Here is a 15,161-nt window from a genome sequence, read left to right as displayed (position 1 = left end):
TGTAACTAAGGACATATAACTTAGTTGTTTTTTCTGTTTATATATAGTACACTTCCTCCAGAGATCTTGGAATGGTTGTAGATCTTCTCATTCACACAGTGTTTCTGTGACATATGAATGCAGGCAGAATTGCTTTTGATTTTTAGGTTTGTTTGCATACTACGTAGTGTATAAGCTTGCTGTGATATTTTTCCAAAAGGGATTTATATCATTTAAGCAAAAATGATATAACTTCTGGATTATGTTTCCTAATAAGGCTCAAACATAGAAAGTAATTATAGTAACTGAAGTGCTACAGAATTACTTTAGTACTGGTTTATTAACTAATGTCACAAAGAGGATTACTAAGGTGGTGTTAGTAGGAAGAAGCAATATCTTGCTTTAGTCTGTCATTGTTCATGTGGTGAATGGACAGTCTCTGTATTCTTGGGAAGGAAAATTCTTCTTGGAAAGTGAGTATTTGCAATGACTAGGTCAGTCACTTGGTCTGCTGCCTGGCATTTTGGGTCTACTGAAAGTGACGTTGCAGCAAAGGCCCTGTACCTTCTGCATTTCTTTTCTTTTCTCTCTCTTTTTTTTTTTTTTTTGGTAGAGACAAGGTCTTGCTTTGTTGCCCAGGCTGCCCTTGACCTCCTGTCAAGCAGTCCTCCCACCTTAGCTTCCTGAGTAGCTGGGACTACAGGCGTGTGCCACCATGAGTGGTTAATGTAAATTTTTTTGTTTGTTTTTTGAGACAGAGTTTCACTCTTGTTGCCCAGGTTGAAGTGCAGTGGTGCGATCTCAGCTCACTACAGTCTCTGGTCCTGGGTTCAAGCGATTCTCCTGCCTCAGCCTCCCGAGTAGTTGGGATTACAGGCATCCGCCACCACGCCCAGCTAATTTTTTGTATTTTTTTTAGTAGAGACGGGATTTCATCGTGTTGGCCAGGCTGGTCTCAAACTCCTGAGCTCAGGTGATCCACCCACCTCAGCCTCCCAAAGTGCTGGGATTACAGGTATGAGCCACCATGTCTGGCCTATTTTTTAATTTTTTTGAGACAGAGTCTCTCTCAGTCATCCAGGCTGGAGTGCAGTGGTGCAATCTCAGTTCACTGCAGTCTCTGCCTCCTGAGTTCAATTCTCCTGCCTCAGCGTCCCTAGTAGCTGGGATTACAGGCCCACCATCACACCCAGCTAATTTTTGTATTTTTAACAGAGACAGGGTTTCACCATGTTGGCCAGGCTGGTCTCGATCTCCTGACTTCAAGTCCACGCGCCTCGGCCTCCCAAAGTGCTGGGATTATAGGCATGAACCACCATGCCTGGCCTAAATTTTTTTTTTTTTTTTGTAGAGACAGGGTCTCACTATGTTGCTTAGGCTGGTCTTACACTCCAAGGCTCAAGCAATCCTCCTGACTTGGCCTCCCAAAGTGCTGAGATTACAGGTGTAAGACTGAGGCCAGCTGCCCTTTACATTTCTTAAGGGTAACAGGCTCATGTCCTTTCATTATTCACAATTGAAATATTCGGAGTCTTTACTTCTGTGTCAATATAACAGAAGTAACTTCCTTATGAAGAAAATTCCAGAGAGAATCTTTCAATATAGGGATAGAAATTCATTGTGAAACTCGAGAATTGACACTGGTGATATAAAACATGCACAGTAGCCGAGTGTGGTGATGGGTGCGTGTAGTCTTAGCTACTCAACAGTCCGAGACGTGAGCCCAGGAGTTTGTGACCAGCATGGGCAATATAGTGAGACTCTGTCTCAAAAAAAGGAAAAAAAAAATGCATAGTTTATGGTATCCCAAGTGGAGGAGCTAAAGACAGAATAGCTTAACATCATTTAGAAAAAAAATTATAATTGAAAAGTGCAAATACACATTTTGCAGTGTTTTTGGCATTTACAAAATACGTAAACACTTTTAGTTTCTTAGGGAAAAGGTGACGATAGGCTGATTGAAAAATATCATTTTTACTTGTCACATCTCTATAACAGCAGAAGTTCTTGTTTTTAACCAGGAGTCCTATCAGGTTTGATACAACATTGGGGGAGGATGTGGCAGTTGAAATTTAAGGAAACATAGTTTCCTTAAGGTGACTGAGCTTAAAAAATCAGAATGTTTAGGAAGGCAAGAGACACTTTTAGGGCTGGGCTAGTCTTGTGGAGGCAGTGGATGGACGCTTTGGCTGGCCTAGGGAAGAATCTGTGATTCAGTGCTGCAGGGATCAGGTGATCCTGGTGAGAGAGGTCCTGGAACAAGGGTTAATTTGGTCGTTTTTGGAATGACCTGAGATTTGGCTTATTTATATTTTATTTTTAAAATTTCCCGCTGGGCACAGTGGCTCAAACCTGTAATTCCAGCACTTTGGAAGGCCAAGGCCAGTGGATCGCTTGAGCTCAGGAGTTCGAGACCACCCTGGGCAACATGGTGAAACTCCATCTCTCCAAAAAAAATACAAAAAAATTAGCTGGACATGGTGGTGCATGCCTGTAGTCCCAGCTACTTAGGACGCTAAAGCAGGAAGATCACTTGAGCTAGGGAAGTGAGGGTGGAGGTTGCAGTGAGCCAAGATCATGCCACTGCACTCCAGCATGGGCAACAGAGAGAGACCCTGTCTCAAAAAAATAAAATGGTGAATGTAAAATAAGATGGTAGCTCACGCCTATAATCCTGGTACTTTGGGAGGCCGAGGTGGGTGGATCACTTGAGGCCAGGAGTTACAGACCAGCCTGGTCAATTTGGCAAAACCCCATCTCTACTAAAAATACAAAAACCAGCTGGGCTAGTGGTGTATGCCTATAATCCCAGCTACTCGGGAGGCTGAGGCAGAGGTTGCAGTGAGCTGAGATCACACCACTGCACTCCAGGCTGGATGACAGAGTCAGACCCTGTCTAACATAACATATAACATAACGTAACATAACATAACATAAAATATAAATTTTCAAGGCAGAAATCTTGTAATCAGCCTTACTGTTTGTTGACAAGGACATGGTTCTGATCTCGGCAGTTGATAAGGCCAAGAAGGATACTAATTAAAGAAATTTCCAGATTTTGCATCTTCTGGCATCTCAGCTAAATGGCTCTGAGGAAGAGGATGCCACTCGCCAGTTTTGAGACACAGGCAGGTTATATTCTTTTCCTGAAAACCATTTAGCTGAGATGGAATTTGCCTCTCTGAGGTTGGGGAAGGTGTTTAAACTCTGTTTACAGCCCTCTGTCTGTTCCACTGCCTTGCTGAGTTCCCTCACCCTTCTTTAGATAGAATTGCTGTTGGCTTCTATAGTCCTCACTTACTTCTTTTGCCAAATGCTCAGGTAGCTTTGGCTGAGTCTTCAAGGTCTGATAAGGCTGTATGGGGCTTCCTATGCCTTTTGGTAGTTAGAAGTCACTGAAGAGGTACTTCTGCTAGGGTGACAAGAAGAAAAGGGTCATTACTCAGCTTGTATAGTGCAAGGGCTGCTTGACTCCCAGCTTCAGTCTAGGCAGGGGAATTACCTTAAATGAGCACCAGATAGAGGCCATCTATAAAAACTGTTTACAGGATTTAAAAATACATTGACATTGGCTTCTTCCTTTAACTTTCTGCTGGCAACAGAACATCTGATGCGACCTATGCTGCTCACCATTTCTAGGTTATATTCTCTACCCTTGCAGTGTAAATTAATTTTTGCCTGGTTCCATGTTTCTTGCTTAGGTTATCTCTTAGGTCTTCTGTCTGATTTAAATATAAGCCTTCTTAGGACTAGATAGTGGTGATGGTTGTGCTATTTTGTCAATATACCACTGAATTGTATGTATTCAGTCTTTTAAGAATGAGTTGTGTTTTTTTTTTTTTTTTTTTTTTTTGAGACGGAGTCTCGCTTTGTTGCCCAGGCTGGAGTGCAGTGGCGTGATCTCGACTCACTGCAAGCTATGCCTCCTGGGTTTACGCCATTCTCCTGCCTCAGCCTCCTGAGTAGTTGGGACTACAGGCGCCTGCCACCACGACCGGCTAATTTTTTTGTATTTTTAGTAGAGACGGGGTTTCACCATGTTAGCCAGGATGGTCTCGATCTCCTGACCTCGTGATCTGCCCGCCTCGGCCTCCCAAAGTGCTGGGATTACAGGCACGAGCCACCGTGCCCAGCCTTAAGAATGAGTTTTGTGGTATGTGAATTATGTCAATTATTTATTTATTTATTTATTTATTTTGAGATGGAGTCTCACTCTGTTGCCCAGGCTGAAGTGCAGTGGTGCAGTCTCAGCTCACTGCAACCTCCGCCTCCTGGGTTCAAGCGATTCTCCTGCCTCAGCCTCCCTTGTACCTGGGATTACAGGTGCATATCACTATGCCTGGCTAATTTTTGTATTCTGTATTTTTTTATTTTTATTTTTCTGAGACGGAGTCTTACTCTGTTGCCCAGGCTGGAGTGCAGTGGCATGATCTCGGCTGACTACAACCTCCACTTCCCAGGTTCAAGTGATTCTCCTGCCTCAGCCTCCCGAGTAGCTAGGACTACAGGTACATGTCACCACACCACGCCTGGCTAATTTTTTGTATTTTTAGTAGAGATGGGGTTTCACCGTGTTAGCCAGGATGGTCTCGATCTCCTGACCTCGTGATCCTCCTGCCTCGGCCTTCCAAAGTGCTGGGATTACAGGTGTGAACCACCAAGCCTGGCCAATTTTTGTATTTTTAGTAAAGACGGGATTTCGCTGTGTTGGCCAGGCTGGTCTCGATCTCCTGACCTCAAGCGATCCGCCTAGCTCAGCCTCCCAAAGTGCTGGGATTATAGTGAGCCACCATGCCTGGTAAATTATGTCAATTTTAAAAAGCCTTTTTGAAAATTGGTTCAGTCATGTAAATATTGATTTCTTAAAGGTGTTTTCATGAGTAAAGAGAGTATTCAAAGTTTCGCAAAAACGTTAACAGCCCACTGATTGGTACTTATACCTTGCTGGTATAATTCATAATTGATTGTTCTTAGTCTCAGTTGAGTACATTGTGTTATGTATAGAAAATGTTGTTATTTTCATTTTTAAAAATTATTATTATTATTATTATTATTATTTTGATTACAGATGTGAGCCATTGCACCCAGCCCATTTAAAAAAATTAAACCGGCCTGGCACGGTGGCTCATGCCTGTAATCCCAGCACTTTGGGAGGCTGAGGCGGGCGGATCACGAGGTCAGGAGATCAAGACCATCCTGGCTAACACCGTGAAACTCCATCTGTACTAAAAAATACAAAAAATTAGCTGGGTGTGGTGGCAGGCTCCTGTAGTCCCAGCTAATTGGGAGGCCGAGACAGGAGAATGGCGTGAACCTGGGAGGCAGAGCTTGCAGTGAGCTGAGATAGCGCCACTGCACTCCAGCCTGGGCAACAGAGAAAGACTCCGTCTCAAAAAAAAAAAAAAAAAAAAAAATTAAACCATACTCTGTAACTGTGAAGAAGTTGTGATTTATTCTTTAGTGTTACCTGCCATTCTTTTTGTCTCTTTCTCTTCTCTTCTCTTCTCTTCTCTTCTCTTCTCTTCTCTTCTCTTTCCTTCTCTTCTCTCTCTTCTCTTCTCCTCTCTTCTCTTCTCTCTTCTTCCCTCCCTTCCCCTCCCCTCCCCTCCCCTTCTCTTTTCTTCCCTTCTCTTTCTTTTCTTTCAGAGTTTTGCTCTATTGCCCAGGATGGAGTGCACTGGCATGCTCACAGCTCACTGCAGTGTCAACCTCCCAGGTTCAAGCTGTCCTCCTGCCTCACCCTCCCTAGTAGCTGGGACTATAGACATGCACCACCATGCCTAATTATTTTGTATTTTTTGTAGAGACGAGGTTTTGCCATGTTGCCCAGGCTGGTCTTGAACTCCTGAGCTCAAGTGATCTACCTGCCTCAGCCTCCCAAAATGCTGGGATTACAGGTGTGAGCCTTATTTTATTATTTTTTTTGGGAACAGGGTCTTGCTCTGTCCCCCAGGCTGGAGTGCAGTGGCACGATCTTGCCTCACTGCAACCTCTGCTTCTCGGGTTCAAGCAATTCTCCTGCCTCAGCCTCCCAAGTAGCCTCCCAAAGTGCTGGGATTACAGGCATGAGCCACCATGCCTGGCCTCCGATGCATATATTTTTTAAAAATAGTATTTTCCACCTTACAATGTATTTAAGAGTTTGTAAATTTCCTTTTTTTTTTTCCTTTTTTTTTTTTTTGGAACAGTCTTGCTCTGTTGCCCAGGCTGGAGTGCAGTGGCATGATCTCGGCTCATTGCAACCTCCGCCTCCCGGGTTCAGGTGATTCTCCTGCCTCAGCTTCCTGAGTAGCCGGGATTACAGGTGCCCACCACTACACCCAGCTAAATTTTTTGTAATTTTAGTAGAGACAGGTTTCACCATGTTGGCCAGGTAGGTCTCGAACTCCTGACCTCAAGGGATCTGCCCACCTCGGCCTCCCAAAGTGTTGGGATTACAGGCATAAGATACTGCGCCTGGCTGAGTTTGTAAATTTCTTTCTTTCTTTTTTCTTTTTGAGACAGAGTCTTACTCTGTCACCTGGGCTAGAATGCAATAGTGCGATCTCGGCTCACTACAACCTCTGCCTCCTGGGTTCAAACAATTCTCCCGCCTCAGCCTCCTGAGTAGCTGGGATTACAGCCGCCTGCCACTATACCCAGCTAATTTTTGTATTTTTCATAGAGATGGGGTTTTGCCGTGTTGGCCAGGCTGGTCTAGAACTCCTGACCTCAGGTGATCCACCTACCTTGGCCTCCCAAGCGTGGGGATTACAGGTGTGAGCCACCACGCCCGGTCATCAAAGAGAATGTTTTTAATGATCTGGAGCACTTTGAGATGTTTAGAGCAATCTGAAACCTGGTTTCCAAGCCATCTCAAAATATACTTTGGTAATCAAGACAGGGAAATGATGGTGTTATTTCATTTGTGGGACTCAACTGATTTTGTTGACTATTGGTTTTGCTGTAGGATTCCTTGTTCTCTTGGTTGTGTTGGGCCTACTGTTTTTTAAAAAAATATTTTGAGACAGGGTCTTACTCTGTTGCTCAGGCTGGAGTGTAGTGGCGCAGTCTCTTGTCTCTGCAACCTCAATCTCCTGGGCTCAAGCGATCCTCCCACCTCAGCTTCCCAAGTAGCTGGGACCACAGGTGCCCACCATCACACCTGGCCAATTTTTGTATTTTTTGTAGACATGGGGGTCACTGTCTTGCCCAGGCAGGTCTTGAACTCCTAAGCTCAAACAACTGTCCTGCCTTGCCCTCCCAAATTGCTGGAATTATAGGTGTGAGCCAGTGTGCCTGGCCTTCTTTTTTTTTTAAACCACTATTTTTTAAAACTAGATTTGGCCTGGAAAGAGAAAAAAGATATTCCTTGACTTGATCTATATATTTTATGGTTCATTCATTTGCTTTAGAGGTAGAAGGAGCAGGAAAAAGTACAACAAAACAAAATCTTGCCTTTGTCTGGTGTTTAATTTGAATGCCCACAGATGCTTTTGCATTTATTAGTAGTGAGTTTTCATAATTATCAAATATGTATTAGAAAAATCTGGCTGTGCATGGTGGCTAATGCCTGTAATCCCTATATGCTTGGAGGCTGAGGCAGGTGGATTTTCTGAGCTCAGGAGTTCAAGACCAGCCTGGGCAACATGGCAAAACCCCATCTCTACCAAAAAATAAGCTGGGCGTGGTGGCACACGCCTGTGGTACCAGGTACTCCGGAGGCTGAGGTGAGAGGATTGTGGAGGTTTCAGTGAGCCAGGATTGCACCACTGCACTCCAACCTGAGTGACAGAGTGAGTCTCCATCTCAAAAAAAAGAAAAAAAAATCTCCTTGTCCAGGAGCTGTGTTGAGTGGGCTGTGGACTAGCAGGAATTCATAGCTCTGGTGAAAGATGACTAGATAGTGTCATTTTTTTTTTTTAAAGTCCCTGAATGATTGTGACAGGGTAGGAAAATCATCACATAGCAAAATCTTCATTAGATTTTCCCTAATGACTTATCAACTGGGTTTGTGCACCAAATGAAACAACTTCCTGCCTTTGTTTGTCTGAAAGTCGAAGAAAATATTAGTCAGGTATATGATATTGTACTCCATGCTACAGAAGTTTCTGGCAGCAATATAGGTTATATGCCAATCAGTTAAATAATATTTGTGGGCCAGGCCCGATGGGCTCATGCCTGTAATCCCAGCACTTTGGGAGGCCGAGGCGGGTGGATCACTTGAGGTCGGGAGTTCGAGACCAGCCAGGGCAACATGGTGAAACCCCATCTCTACTAATAAAACAAAAATTAGCTGAGTGTGGTGGCACACGCCTGTAATCCCAGCTACTTGGGAGGCTGAGGTAGGAGAATCGCTTGAACCCAGAAGGTGGAGGTTGCAGTGAGCTGAGATTGTGCCATTGCACTCCAGCCTGGGGCGACAAGAGCGAAACTCTGTCTCAAAATAAATAAATAATAATAATAATAATATTTGTGTAAGTACAGGGATATGTTTCTTCAACTCCAAAGTATGAGTTAACGTGCATATGCCAACTCTAGAAATAAAGTATTAAGTCAAACCCCCCAAGAAAATTTCCCCAAAAAGGTGCTAAGAGACGTTATTTTATTTTATTTATTTATTTTGATACAGAATCTCTCCCACTGTCACCCAGGCTGGAGTGGTGCAGTGGCATCATCTCGATTCACTGTAGTCTCCGCCTCCCAGGTTCAAGCCATTCTCGTGCCTCAGCCTCCCGAGTAGCTGGGATTACAGTTGCCCACCACCATGCCTGGCTGATTTTTGTATTTTTAGTAGAGATGGGGTTTCACCATGTTGGCCAGGCTGGTCTCGAACTCCTGACCTCAAGTGATCTGCCCGCCTTGGCTTCCCAAAGTGCTGGGATTACAGGTGTGAGCCACTGCACCTGGCCTTTAATTTTAATTTCTAAAACTATGGAGTAGTATTACACTGAGGGAACAGAATTTTCTGTTCCTTCATTTGTATTATTATTAAATATAGTCATGCATTGCATAATGACAGGAATACATTTTGAGAAATGGATCATCAAGTGATTTTTTCATTGTGTAAACATCATAGGGTATACTTACACAAACTAGATGTTATAGCCTACTATACAGCTAGGCTATATTGTATAGCCTGTTACTCTTAGGCCACAAAACTGTACAGTGTGTTACTGTATTGAACACCATAGGCAATTGAGACACAATGGCGTTTGTGTATCTAAATATAGAAAAGGTAATGCATCGTGCCACCAAATCACAACAGCTATGATGTCACTGGGTGATAGGAATTTTTCAGTGCCATTATAATCTTATTGGAACCATTGTTTTATATGCATGCAGTTTGCTGTTGATCAAAATGTAGTTAAGCAGCACATGGCTGTAATTAAAACAGTATTGTTTGTTATAATAGAAAATAAATTTTTTCTTTTTAGCCTCTGTATTAATAAAGAGCACTAGAAAGTACTTTATCAGACAATGAATATATTTGACAGATGTACATACGTATTTATCAAATGAACCTTTTTTTGTGGGGGAAAACTTAACTAAGAATAGGCCTGTGTTTTAAAATGGCTGCCTGGAGGACAAGTGCTATAAGGAAATTTCAGTGGTATTTGCGTTGACCTTGGCATTAAGTGGGGGGAAAAACAAGCCCCAGGTGAATTGATACATGGATGTCTGAACATGTTCAGGAATGATGTTTTGAACAATGTTTGCCTCCTGTGTCATGTAGGCAGAGAGATGATAAAAGATTTTTTTCCCCTCTTGATACCAGGTAATTCTGATACCGACTACCTGAAGTTAGCTTCAGACTCCACAGGTTGAAGGGCTTTGTCCCATAAGACCGTTCTTAGGTCAGACACCAATTGCAATGATCAGTTATCAGGTCCCAAGGTTACCTACACTTATGTCTGATTTGGCTACAAAATTGGAGGTTCCTACAGTCTACCCCTTCAGATTTGATAACTTTCTAATATGGCTGCAGAAAACTCAGAGAAATATTTAACTTATGTTTATCAGTTTTTTATAAAGGATACAATTAGCCAGATGAGGAGATAGATAGGGCAAAGTCCAGAAGGGTCCTGAGTGTTGAGTGTAGGAGTCTCTGTCCTGTGGAATATGCCACCCTCCCAGCATGTAGATGTGTTCACCAATCAGGAAGCTCTCTGAGCCCTTTTGTGTAGTTGTTTTTATGGACGTCTCATTATGTAGGCGGGATTGATTAAATCATCGACAGTGGGTGATTTGCTCAAGCCCCTCTCCCCTCATCAGAAGTTGGTGGGTGGTACTGAAAGTTCTGAACTTCTCGTCAAGACTTTGTCTTTCTAGGTAGCCCTCTTCCTGAGGCTATCTAGGGGCTTTCTAAGAGTTGTCTTACTAGAACAAAAAATACTCCTATCACTCTTGTCACTCAGGAAATTCCAAGGGTTTTAGGAGCTGTATGCCAGGAACCTGGGACAGACCAAGTATCTTTCTGTGATACCACAGAAGGGGACCCCAAAAGCCAGCTCCGGCTGGTGTCTAGTGCCTTTAGTTGGGGACTGGATATCGGTTACAGGGCATAAGTGGCTCAATGGGGTTGCCATTTAACCCATCTCTGCTGTATTAACCTCATGTACCTTAGCTCATGGCTAGGTCGTTTCAAGTCTCACCTAATGTCAGTTGTTTCATCCTTCTCTGGATGCTTGTTCACTTCTGTAATAGGTGAATAGCTGGGCCACTATGATTTGCTGTCATCCTGAGCAAACTTCCAGCTTAGAAACCAGCTTTGTGGAATCATCCCAGAGCCTTTATTTTATTTTGTTTTGTTTGTTTTTGAGACAGAGTCTTGCTCTGTAGCCCAGGCTGGAGTGCAGTGGCAAAGTCATGGCTCACTGCAGCTTCAACCTCCCAGGCTCAAGCAATCCTCCCGTTTCAGCCTCCCAAGTAGCTGGGATTACAGGTGTGTACCACGACACCTGGCTGATTTAAAATCTTTTGTAGAGATGGTGTCCCAGTGTGTTGCCCAGGCTGGTCTCAGACTCCTGGGGTTAAGCAATCCTCTTGCCTCAGCCTCCCAAAATGTTGGGATTACAGGCGTGAGCCACTGAACTTGGTCCCAGAGCCTTTTAGAACAGTGTTGAGTTGCCTTTTATTTGCACCAGGGCTAAGGCAGTAGAAAAAAATGTTTATGGGCCATGTTTTTCTTCCTAGTCAAAATAAAAATAGCCATGTAATCTATGGAGGCAGCAGATATGTTGTTAGTATACACTAGAAGTCAGGAAATTCGTACTGCCTTTCAGCTGCTAAAGTACTGGGACATATTTGAGAAGCAGTAATGCAGAGGCAGCTGTCTAATCTTTGATCCCTGATAATGCTTATTTCATTGCATCCCTGAAACCACCCTGCAAAGGATTTATCATCTTTGCTACTTTGCATATGGAATAACATAGGCCCAGAGAGACGTAGCTTGACTGCAATCACATGCTGAGTTAGTTGTAGCTTCTGCAAATACACAGAAGAAGCTACTTTTCTTGTATGTTATTCTAGTGATGATGGCCATTATAATTGATGTACCTGATATTATGCTAGGTTTAGGGATACAGAAATGAAAAGAAGATCGCAGTCCCTCATCTGGGACCTCTGTTTTTTTGGTGTCACCTCTCTGCATAGACAGTTCTGCAGTATTGATGCTGCTGTTCTGGTTGATCCTTCTGTCATGCCTGCACCATCTTTTCTGCCTGGCTGAAGTGTTCTTGCATGGGGAAAAGCAGATTTGCAAAGGTTCTCTTTTTCCTGATTGTTGCTCTGCAGATTGAGTATTTTTGTTTGTTTAAGTGAACAAAAGTTGAATGAGATTGATTACTGGCTCTTTAAAGAATAATTACTCCCCCTTTTGACTTATGTAACATCTTGAGGTGATCTATGACTATTTGTACTTGTCATGACTTCCATTAGATTAAACTCGGGGGCAAAGATGTTGCTCTCCATTGTGCTTGTATGACACCATTACTGCCAGTGGAATTGAAATAAATTGAGTAAGGGCGAGTGTTTCCTAACAAATGTTATCCCGGGCCTGAAGAACCGTCATCAAGATGGAGTGGCCCTGTGATTAATTTTGGACTTAAAGCAAAAAACAAACAAATTTTTTTCTTTAAATAACCAGTTGGCACAGATACAGAATAAAATAAGATAGATCCACGTGTAGTTTTTAAAAATTTAGGTCAGGTGGCTCACTCCTATAATCCCAGCACTTTGGGAGGCCAAGGCGTGTGGATAACTTGAGGTTAGGAGTTTAAGACCAGCCTGGCCATCATGGTGAAACCCCATCTCTACTAAAAGTACAAAAATTAGCTGGGCATGGTGGCGCACGCCTGTAACCCTAGCTACTCAGGAGGCTAAGGCAGGAGAATTGCTTGAACCTGGTAGGCGGTAATTGCAATGAGCCGAGATTGCGCCAGTGCACTCCAGCCTGGGCAACAGAGTGAGACTCTGTCTCAAAATAAAAAAAAAATTAAGAAATAATCATCAGTGTATATCTTCCTTTTTTCATTTTTCTTTAAAAAAAAAAAAACAGCAACCCTTATATGCATAGCTGAAGGGAAAATAATTGAAAGTGTTTATAAGATTTCAAGGTGATGGGCTGGACACAGTGGCTCATGCCTAATAATCTGCACGCCTGTAATCCCAGCTACTCAGGAGCCTGAGGCAGGAGAATCGCTTGAACCCAGGAGGCAGAGGTTGCAGTGGGCCGAGATCGTGCCATTGCACTCTAGCCTGGGTGACAAAGGCGAAACTCCATCTCAAATAAAAAAGATTTCAAGGTGATGGGTTTCATGTGGACCAATTTTATCCTTCCCTGATGATAATTTGACATATAAGTCAGATATTTTCCTAATTTTCATAATTAGAGTGGGATTGTTTGTTTGTTTGTTTGTTTGTTTGTTTTGAGACAGGGTCTCACTCTGTTGCCCAGGCTGAGGTGCAGTAGGCCAGTCATGGCTCACTGTAGCCTTGGCTTCTCAGGCTCAAGTGAGCCTGGACCTCAGCCTCTTAAGTAGCTGGGACTATAGGTGCGTGCTGCCACACCCGGCTAATGTTTTCTGTTTTTTTGGTAGAGACAAGGTCTCATTATATTGCCCAGGCTGGGACTCCTGAGCTCAAGTAATCCTCCTACCTTGGTCTCCTAAAGTGCTGGGATTATATCCACGAGCCACCACACCCAGCCTCACATGAGATTTTAACAGAGCAAAGTACCTGTTGGAAATCTTGTGCACAAAGCCTCCTTTATTCTGTTACTCCCATTGACAGGAATTCAGATACCTAGATCAATTCTGTTTTGGTTTTGCTAAAATCTCTAACTTGATATTTTACTTTTCTAAAAACCTGTATTATCAATGAAATGGAATTAGGAAAACAGGACCTATAGAAGTAAGACCTTGAATCTACTGATGTTTCATGGTGCCTTTTATATTCATAATGCTTTGTTCTCACAAAAATAATATAATACTTTTTGTTTGGAGAAAAAGGCTGTGTTGTGTGTGTGTGTGTGTGTGTGTGTTTTTCCTCTCAAAGATAGCAGTAAAATAAACTCCTTCTGACAAAGGCATCTTAAAAAAAAGGAAAAAAAAAAAAACCTTCTTGCTAGTTGGTGTTCTTTAAAACCCTGATTCCCCATTTTACTTTCTGGATGTATATTCTGGGCTTTTTCAATGTCAACCAATACTCTCTTGATGGGAAATTCAGCTGGATTTGGGTATGTTCATTGGGTTTTCCTAGAACAATTGGAAGATTCATCTCATTTACCTAAACAAATATTCCTTATAATTATTATGAAAATTGGGCCTGTTGTAGACTAATAATTAATTGACTTAAACCATACAGGGTTATGTTTGTCAGTATCTCATGAGTCAGCTTTTCTAGGGGCAGAGATTGAAGAGTTAGTTCTGAGATTGAATATTATTTATCAGGGTTTTGTTTTGTGTACCTTACTCTCCTGTAACCACCTGGTTGGCTTTTATCACAGATACATTTTTGGGAAACAAGCAACCACATGGTTAATGAAGATAGAGAAGACGTGAAATTTGTTACCTTTATAGATTTTTCTTCCCTTGCCCTGTTCTCATTCTTCTCATTTGCCTAAAAAAAATATAAGGAGGCCGGGTGCGATGGCTCACGCCTCTAATCCCAGCACTGAGGCAGGCAGATCACCTGAGCTCAGGACTTTGAGACCAGCCTGGCCAACATGGTGAAACTCCGTCTCTACTAAAGATACAAAAATTAGCTGGGCGTGATAGTCCCAGCTACACAGGAGCCTGAGGCAGGAGAATTGCTTGAACCCGAGAGGCAGAGGTTGCAATGAGCCGAGATCGTGTGCCATTGCATTCCAGCCTGGGCAACAGAGCAAGACTCTGTCTCAAAAAAAAAAAAAAAAAAAAAAAAGTATAAGGAGTATTCACATTTCTATGAAATCTGTAAATTTAGGTTAGAAAATTTAGTTAGCTATGCTTTGTAGTAGTCATATAAATAAGCACAAAGACCCTCCAGACTTCTTCCCAGCATGTGACAGTGGAAGAAAAGGGTAATAAAGTAGATTTTTTTGTTACTCTCATTGGTAAAAATAAGTCTGTCCATGGGAAGGTTAACACTGAGTTTACCATCTTGATGATTCCATATGCTTCCTGGCAATTCTGATCTCAAGGTTGGTTGGCAAAATGTTTAGGTCTCTGAGTAGAATATCTTCTGTGCCTTTTCTGTGAATTGTAAAATTACATTTGGGAAATAAAGAAAAAAATCCCTGATTATCTCACTATAGCAATACAACCACTGTAATCATTTTGGTATACAGTTGTGTTGCATTATATGCATTTTCTGATTTTTGTATGTCCACCTGTGCTTGTTTGAACTGTATCTCCCTCCCCACTTCCCACACCCTGTTTTCTCACTCCTGGAGTGAACATAGGCAGTGGGGATGAGACTCGCCTGTGGCTTCAGTTTGTCTCCTCTTCTAAGTTTCTCTGAGTGGGCATTCACTGTGCTGGCTGTGATTCTGTTATTTAAAGCAATATATTTTCATACCTTATGGCCCTTAAATGCAAGCCAACCTCTTCATCTGGTGTCAACCAAAGGAAAAGTGATCTGTTGCAGCGCTGGAGGAAAAACTGGCAATGTTGGACTTACCTAAATTGAAAGATGGTATGTTGTTCTTCACCTTGGGGTCT

At 42.7% G+C, this 15,161-nt stretch overlaps 1 protein-coding gene across 10 annotated transcripts in view; it reads left to right on the top strand.

Moving 5' to 3' along the window:
* The window catches only part of RBM6 (RNA binding motif protein 6), a 140,615-nt gene that overhangs the window by 42,607 nt on the left and 82,847 nt on the right, over positions 1-15,161 (top strand). The gene's annotated exons all lie outside the window — the stretch shown is intronic.

Source organism: Hylobates moloch, unplaced genomic scaffold (genome assembly GCF_009828535.3).
Source record: "Hylobates moloch isolate HMO894 unplaced genomic scaffold, HMol_V3 SCAFFOLD_8, whole genome shotgun sequence".
NCBI classification, from domain to species: Eukaryota; Metazoa; Chordata; class Mammalia; order Primates; family Hylobatidae; genus Hylobates; species Hylobates moloch.
Note: the sequence above shows the minus strand (reverse complement) of the source record. Positions and strands in the feature narration are given on the sequence as shown.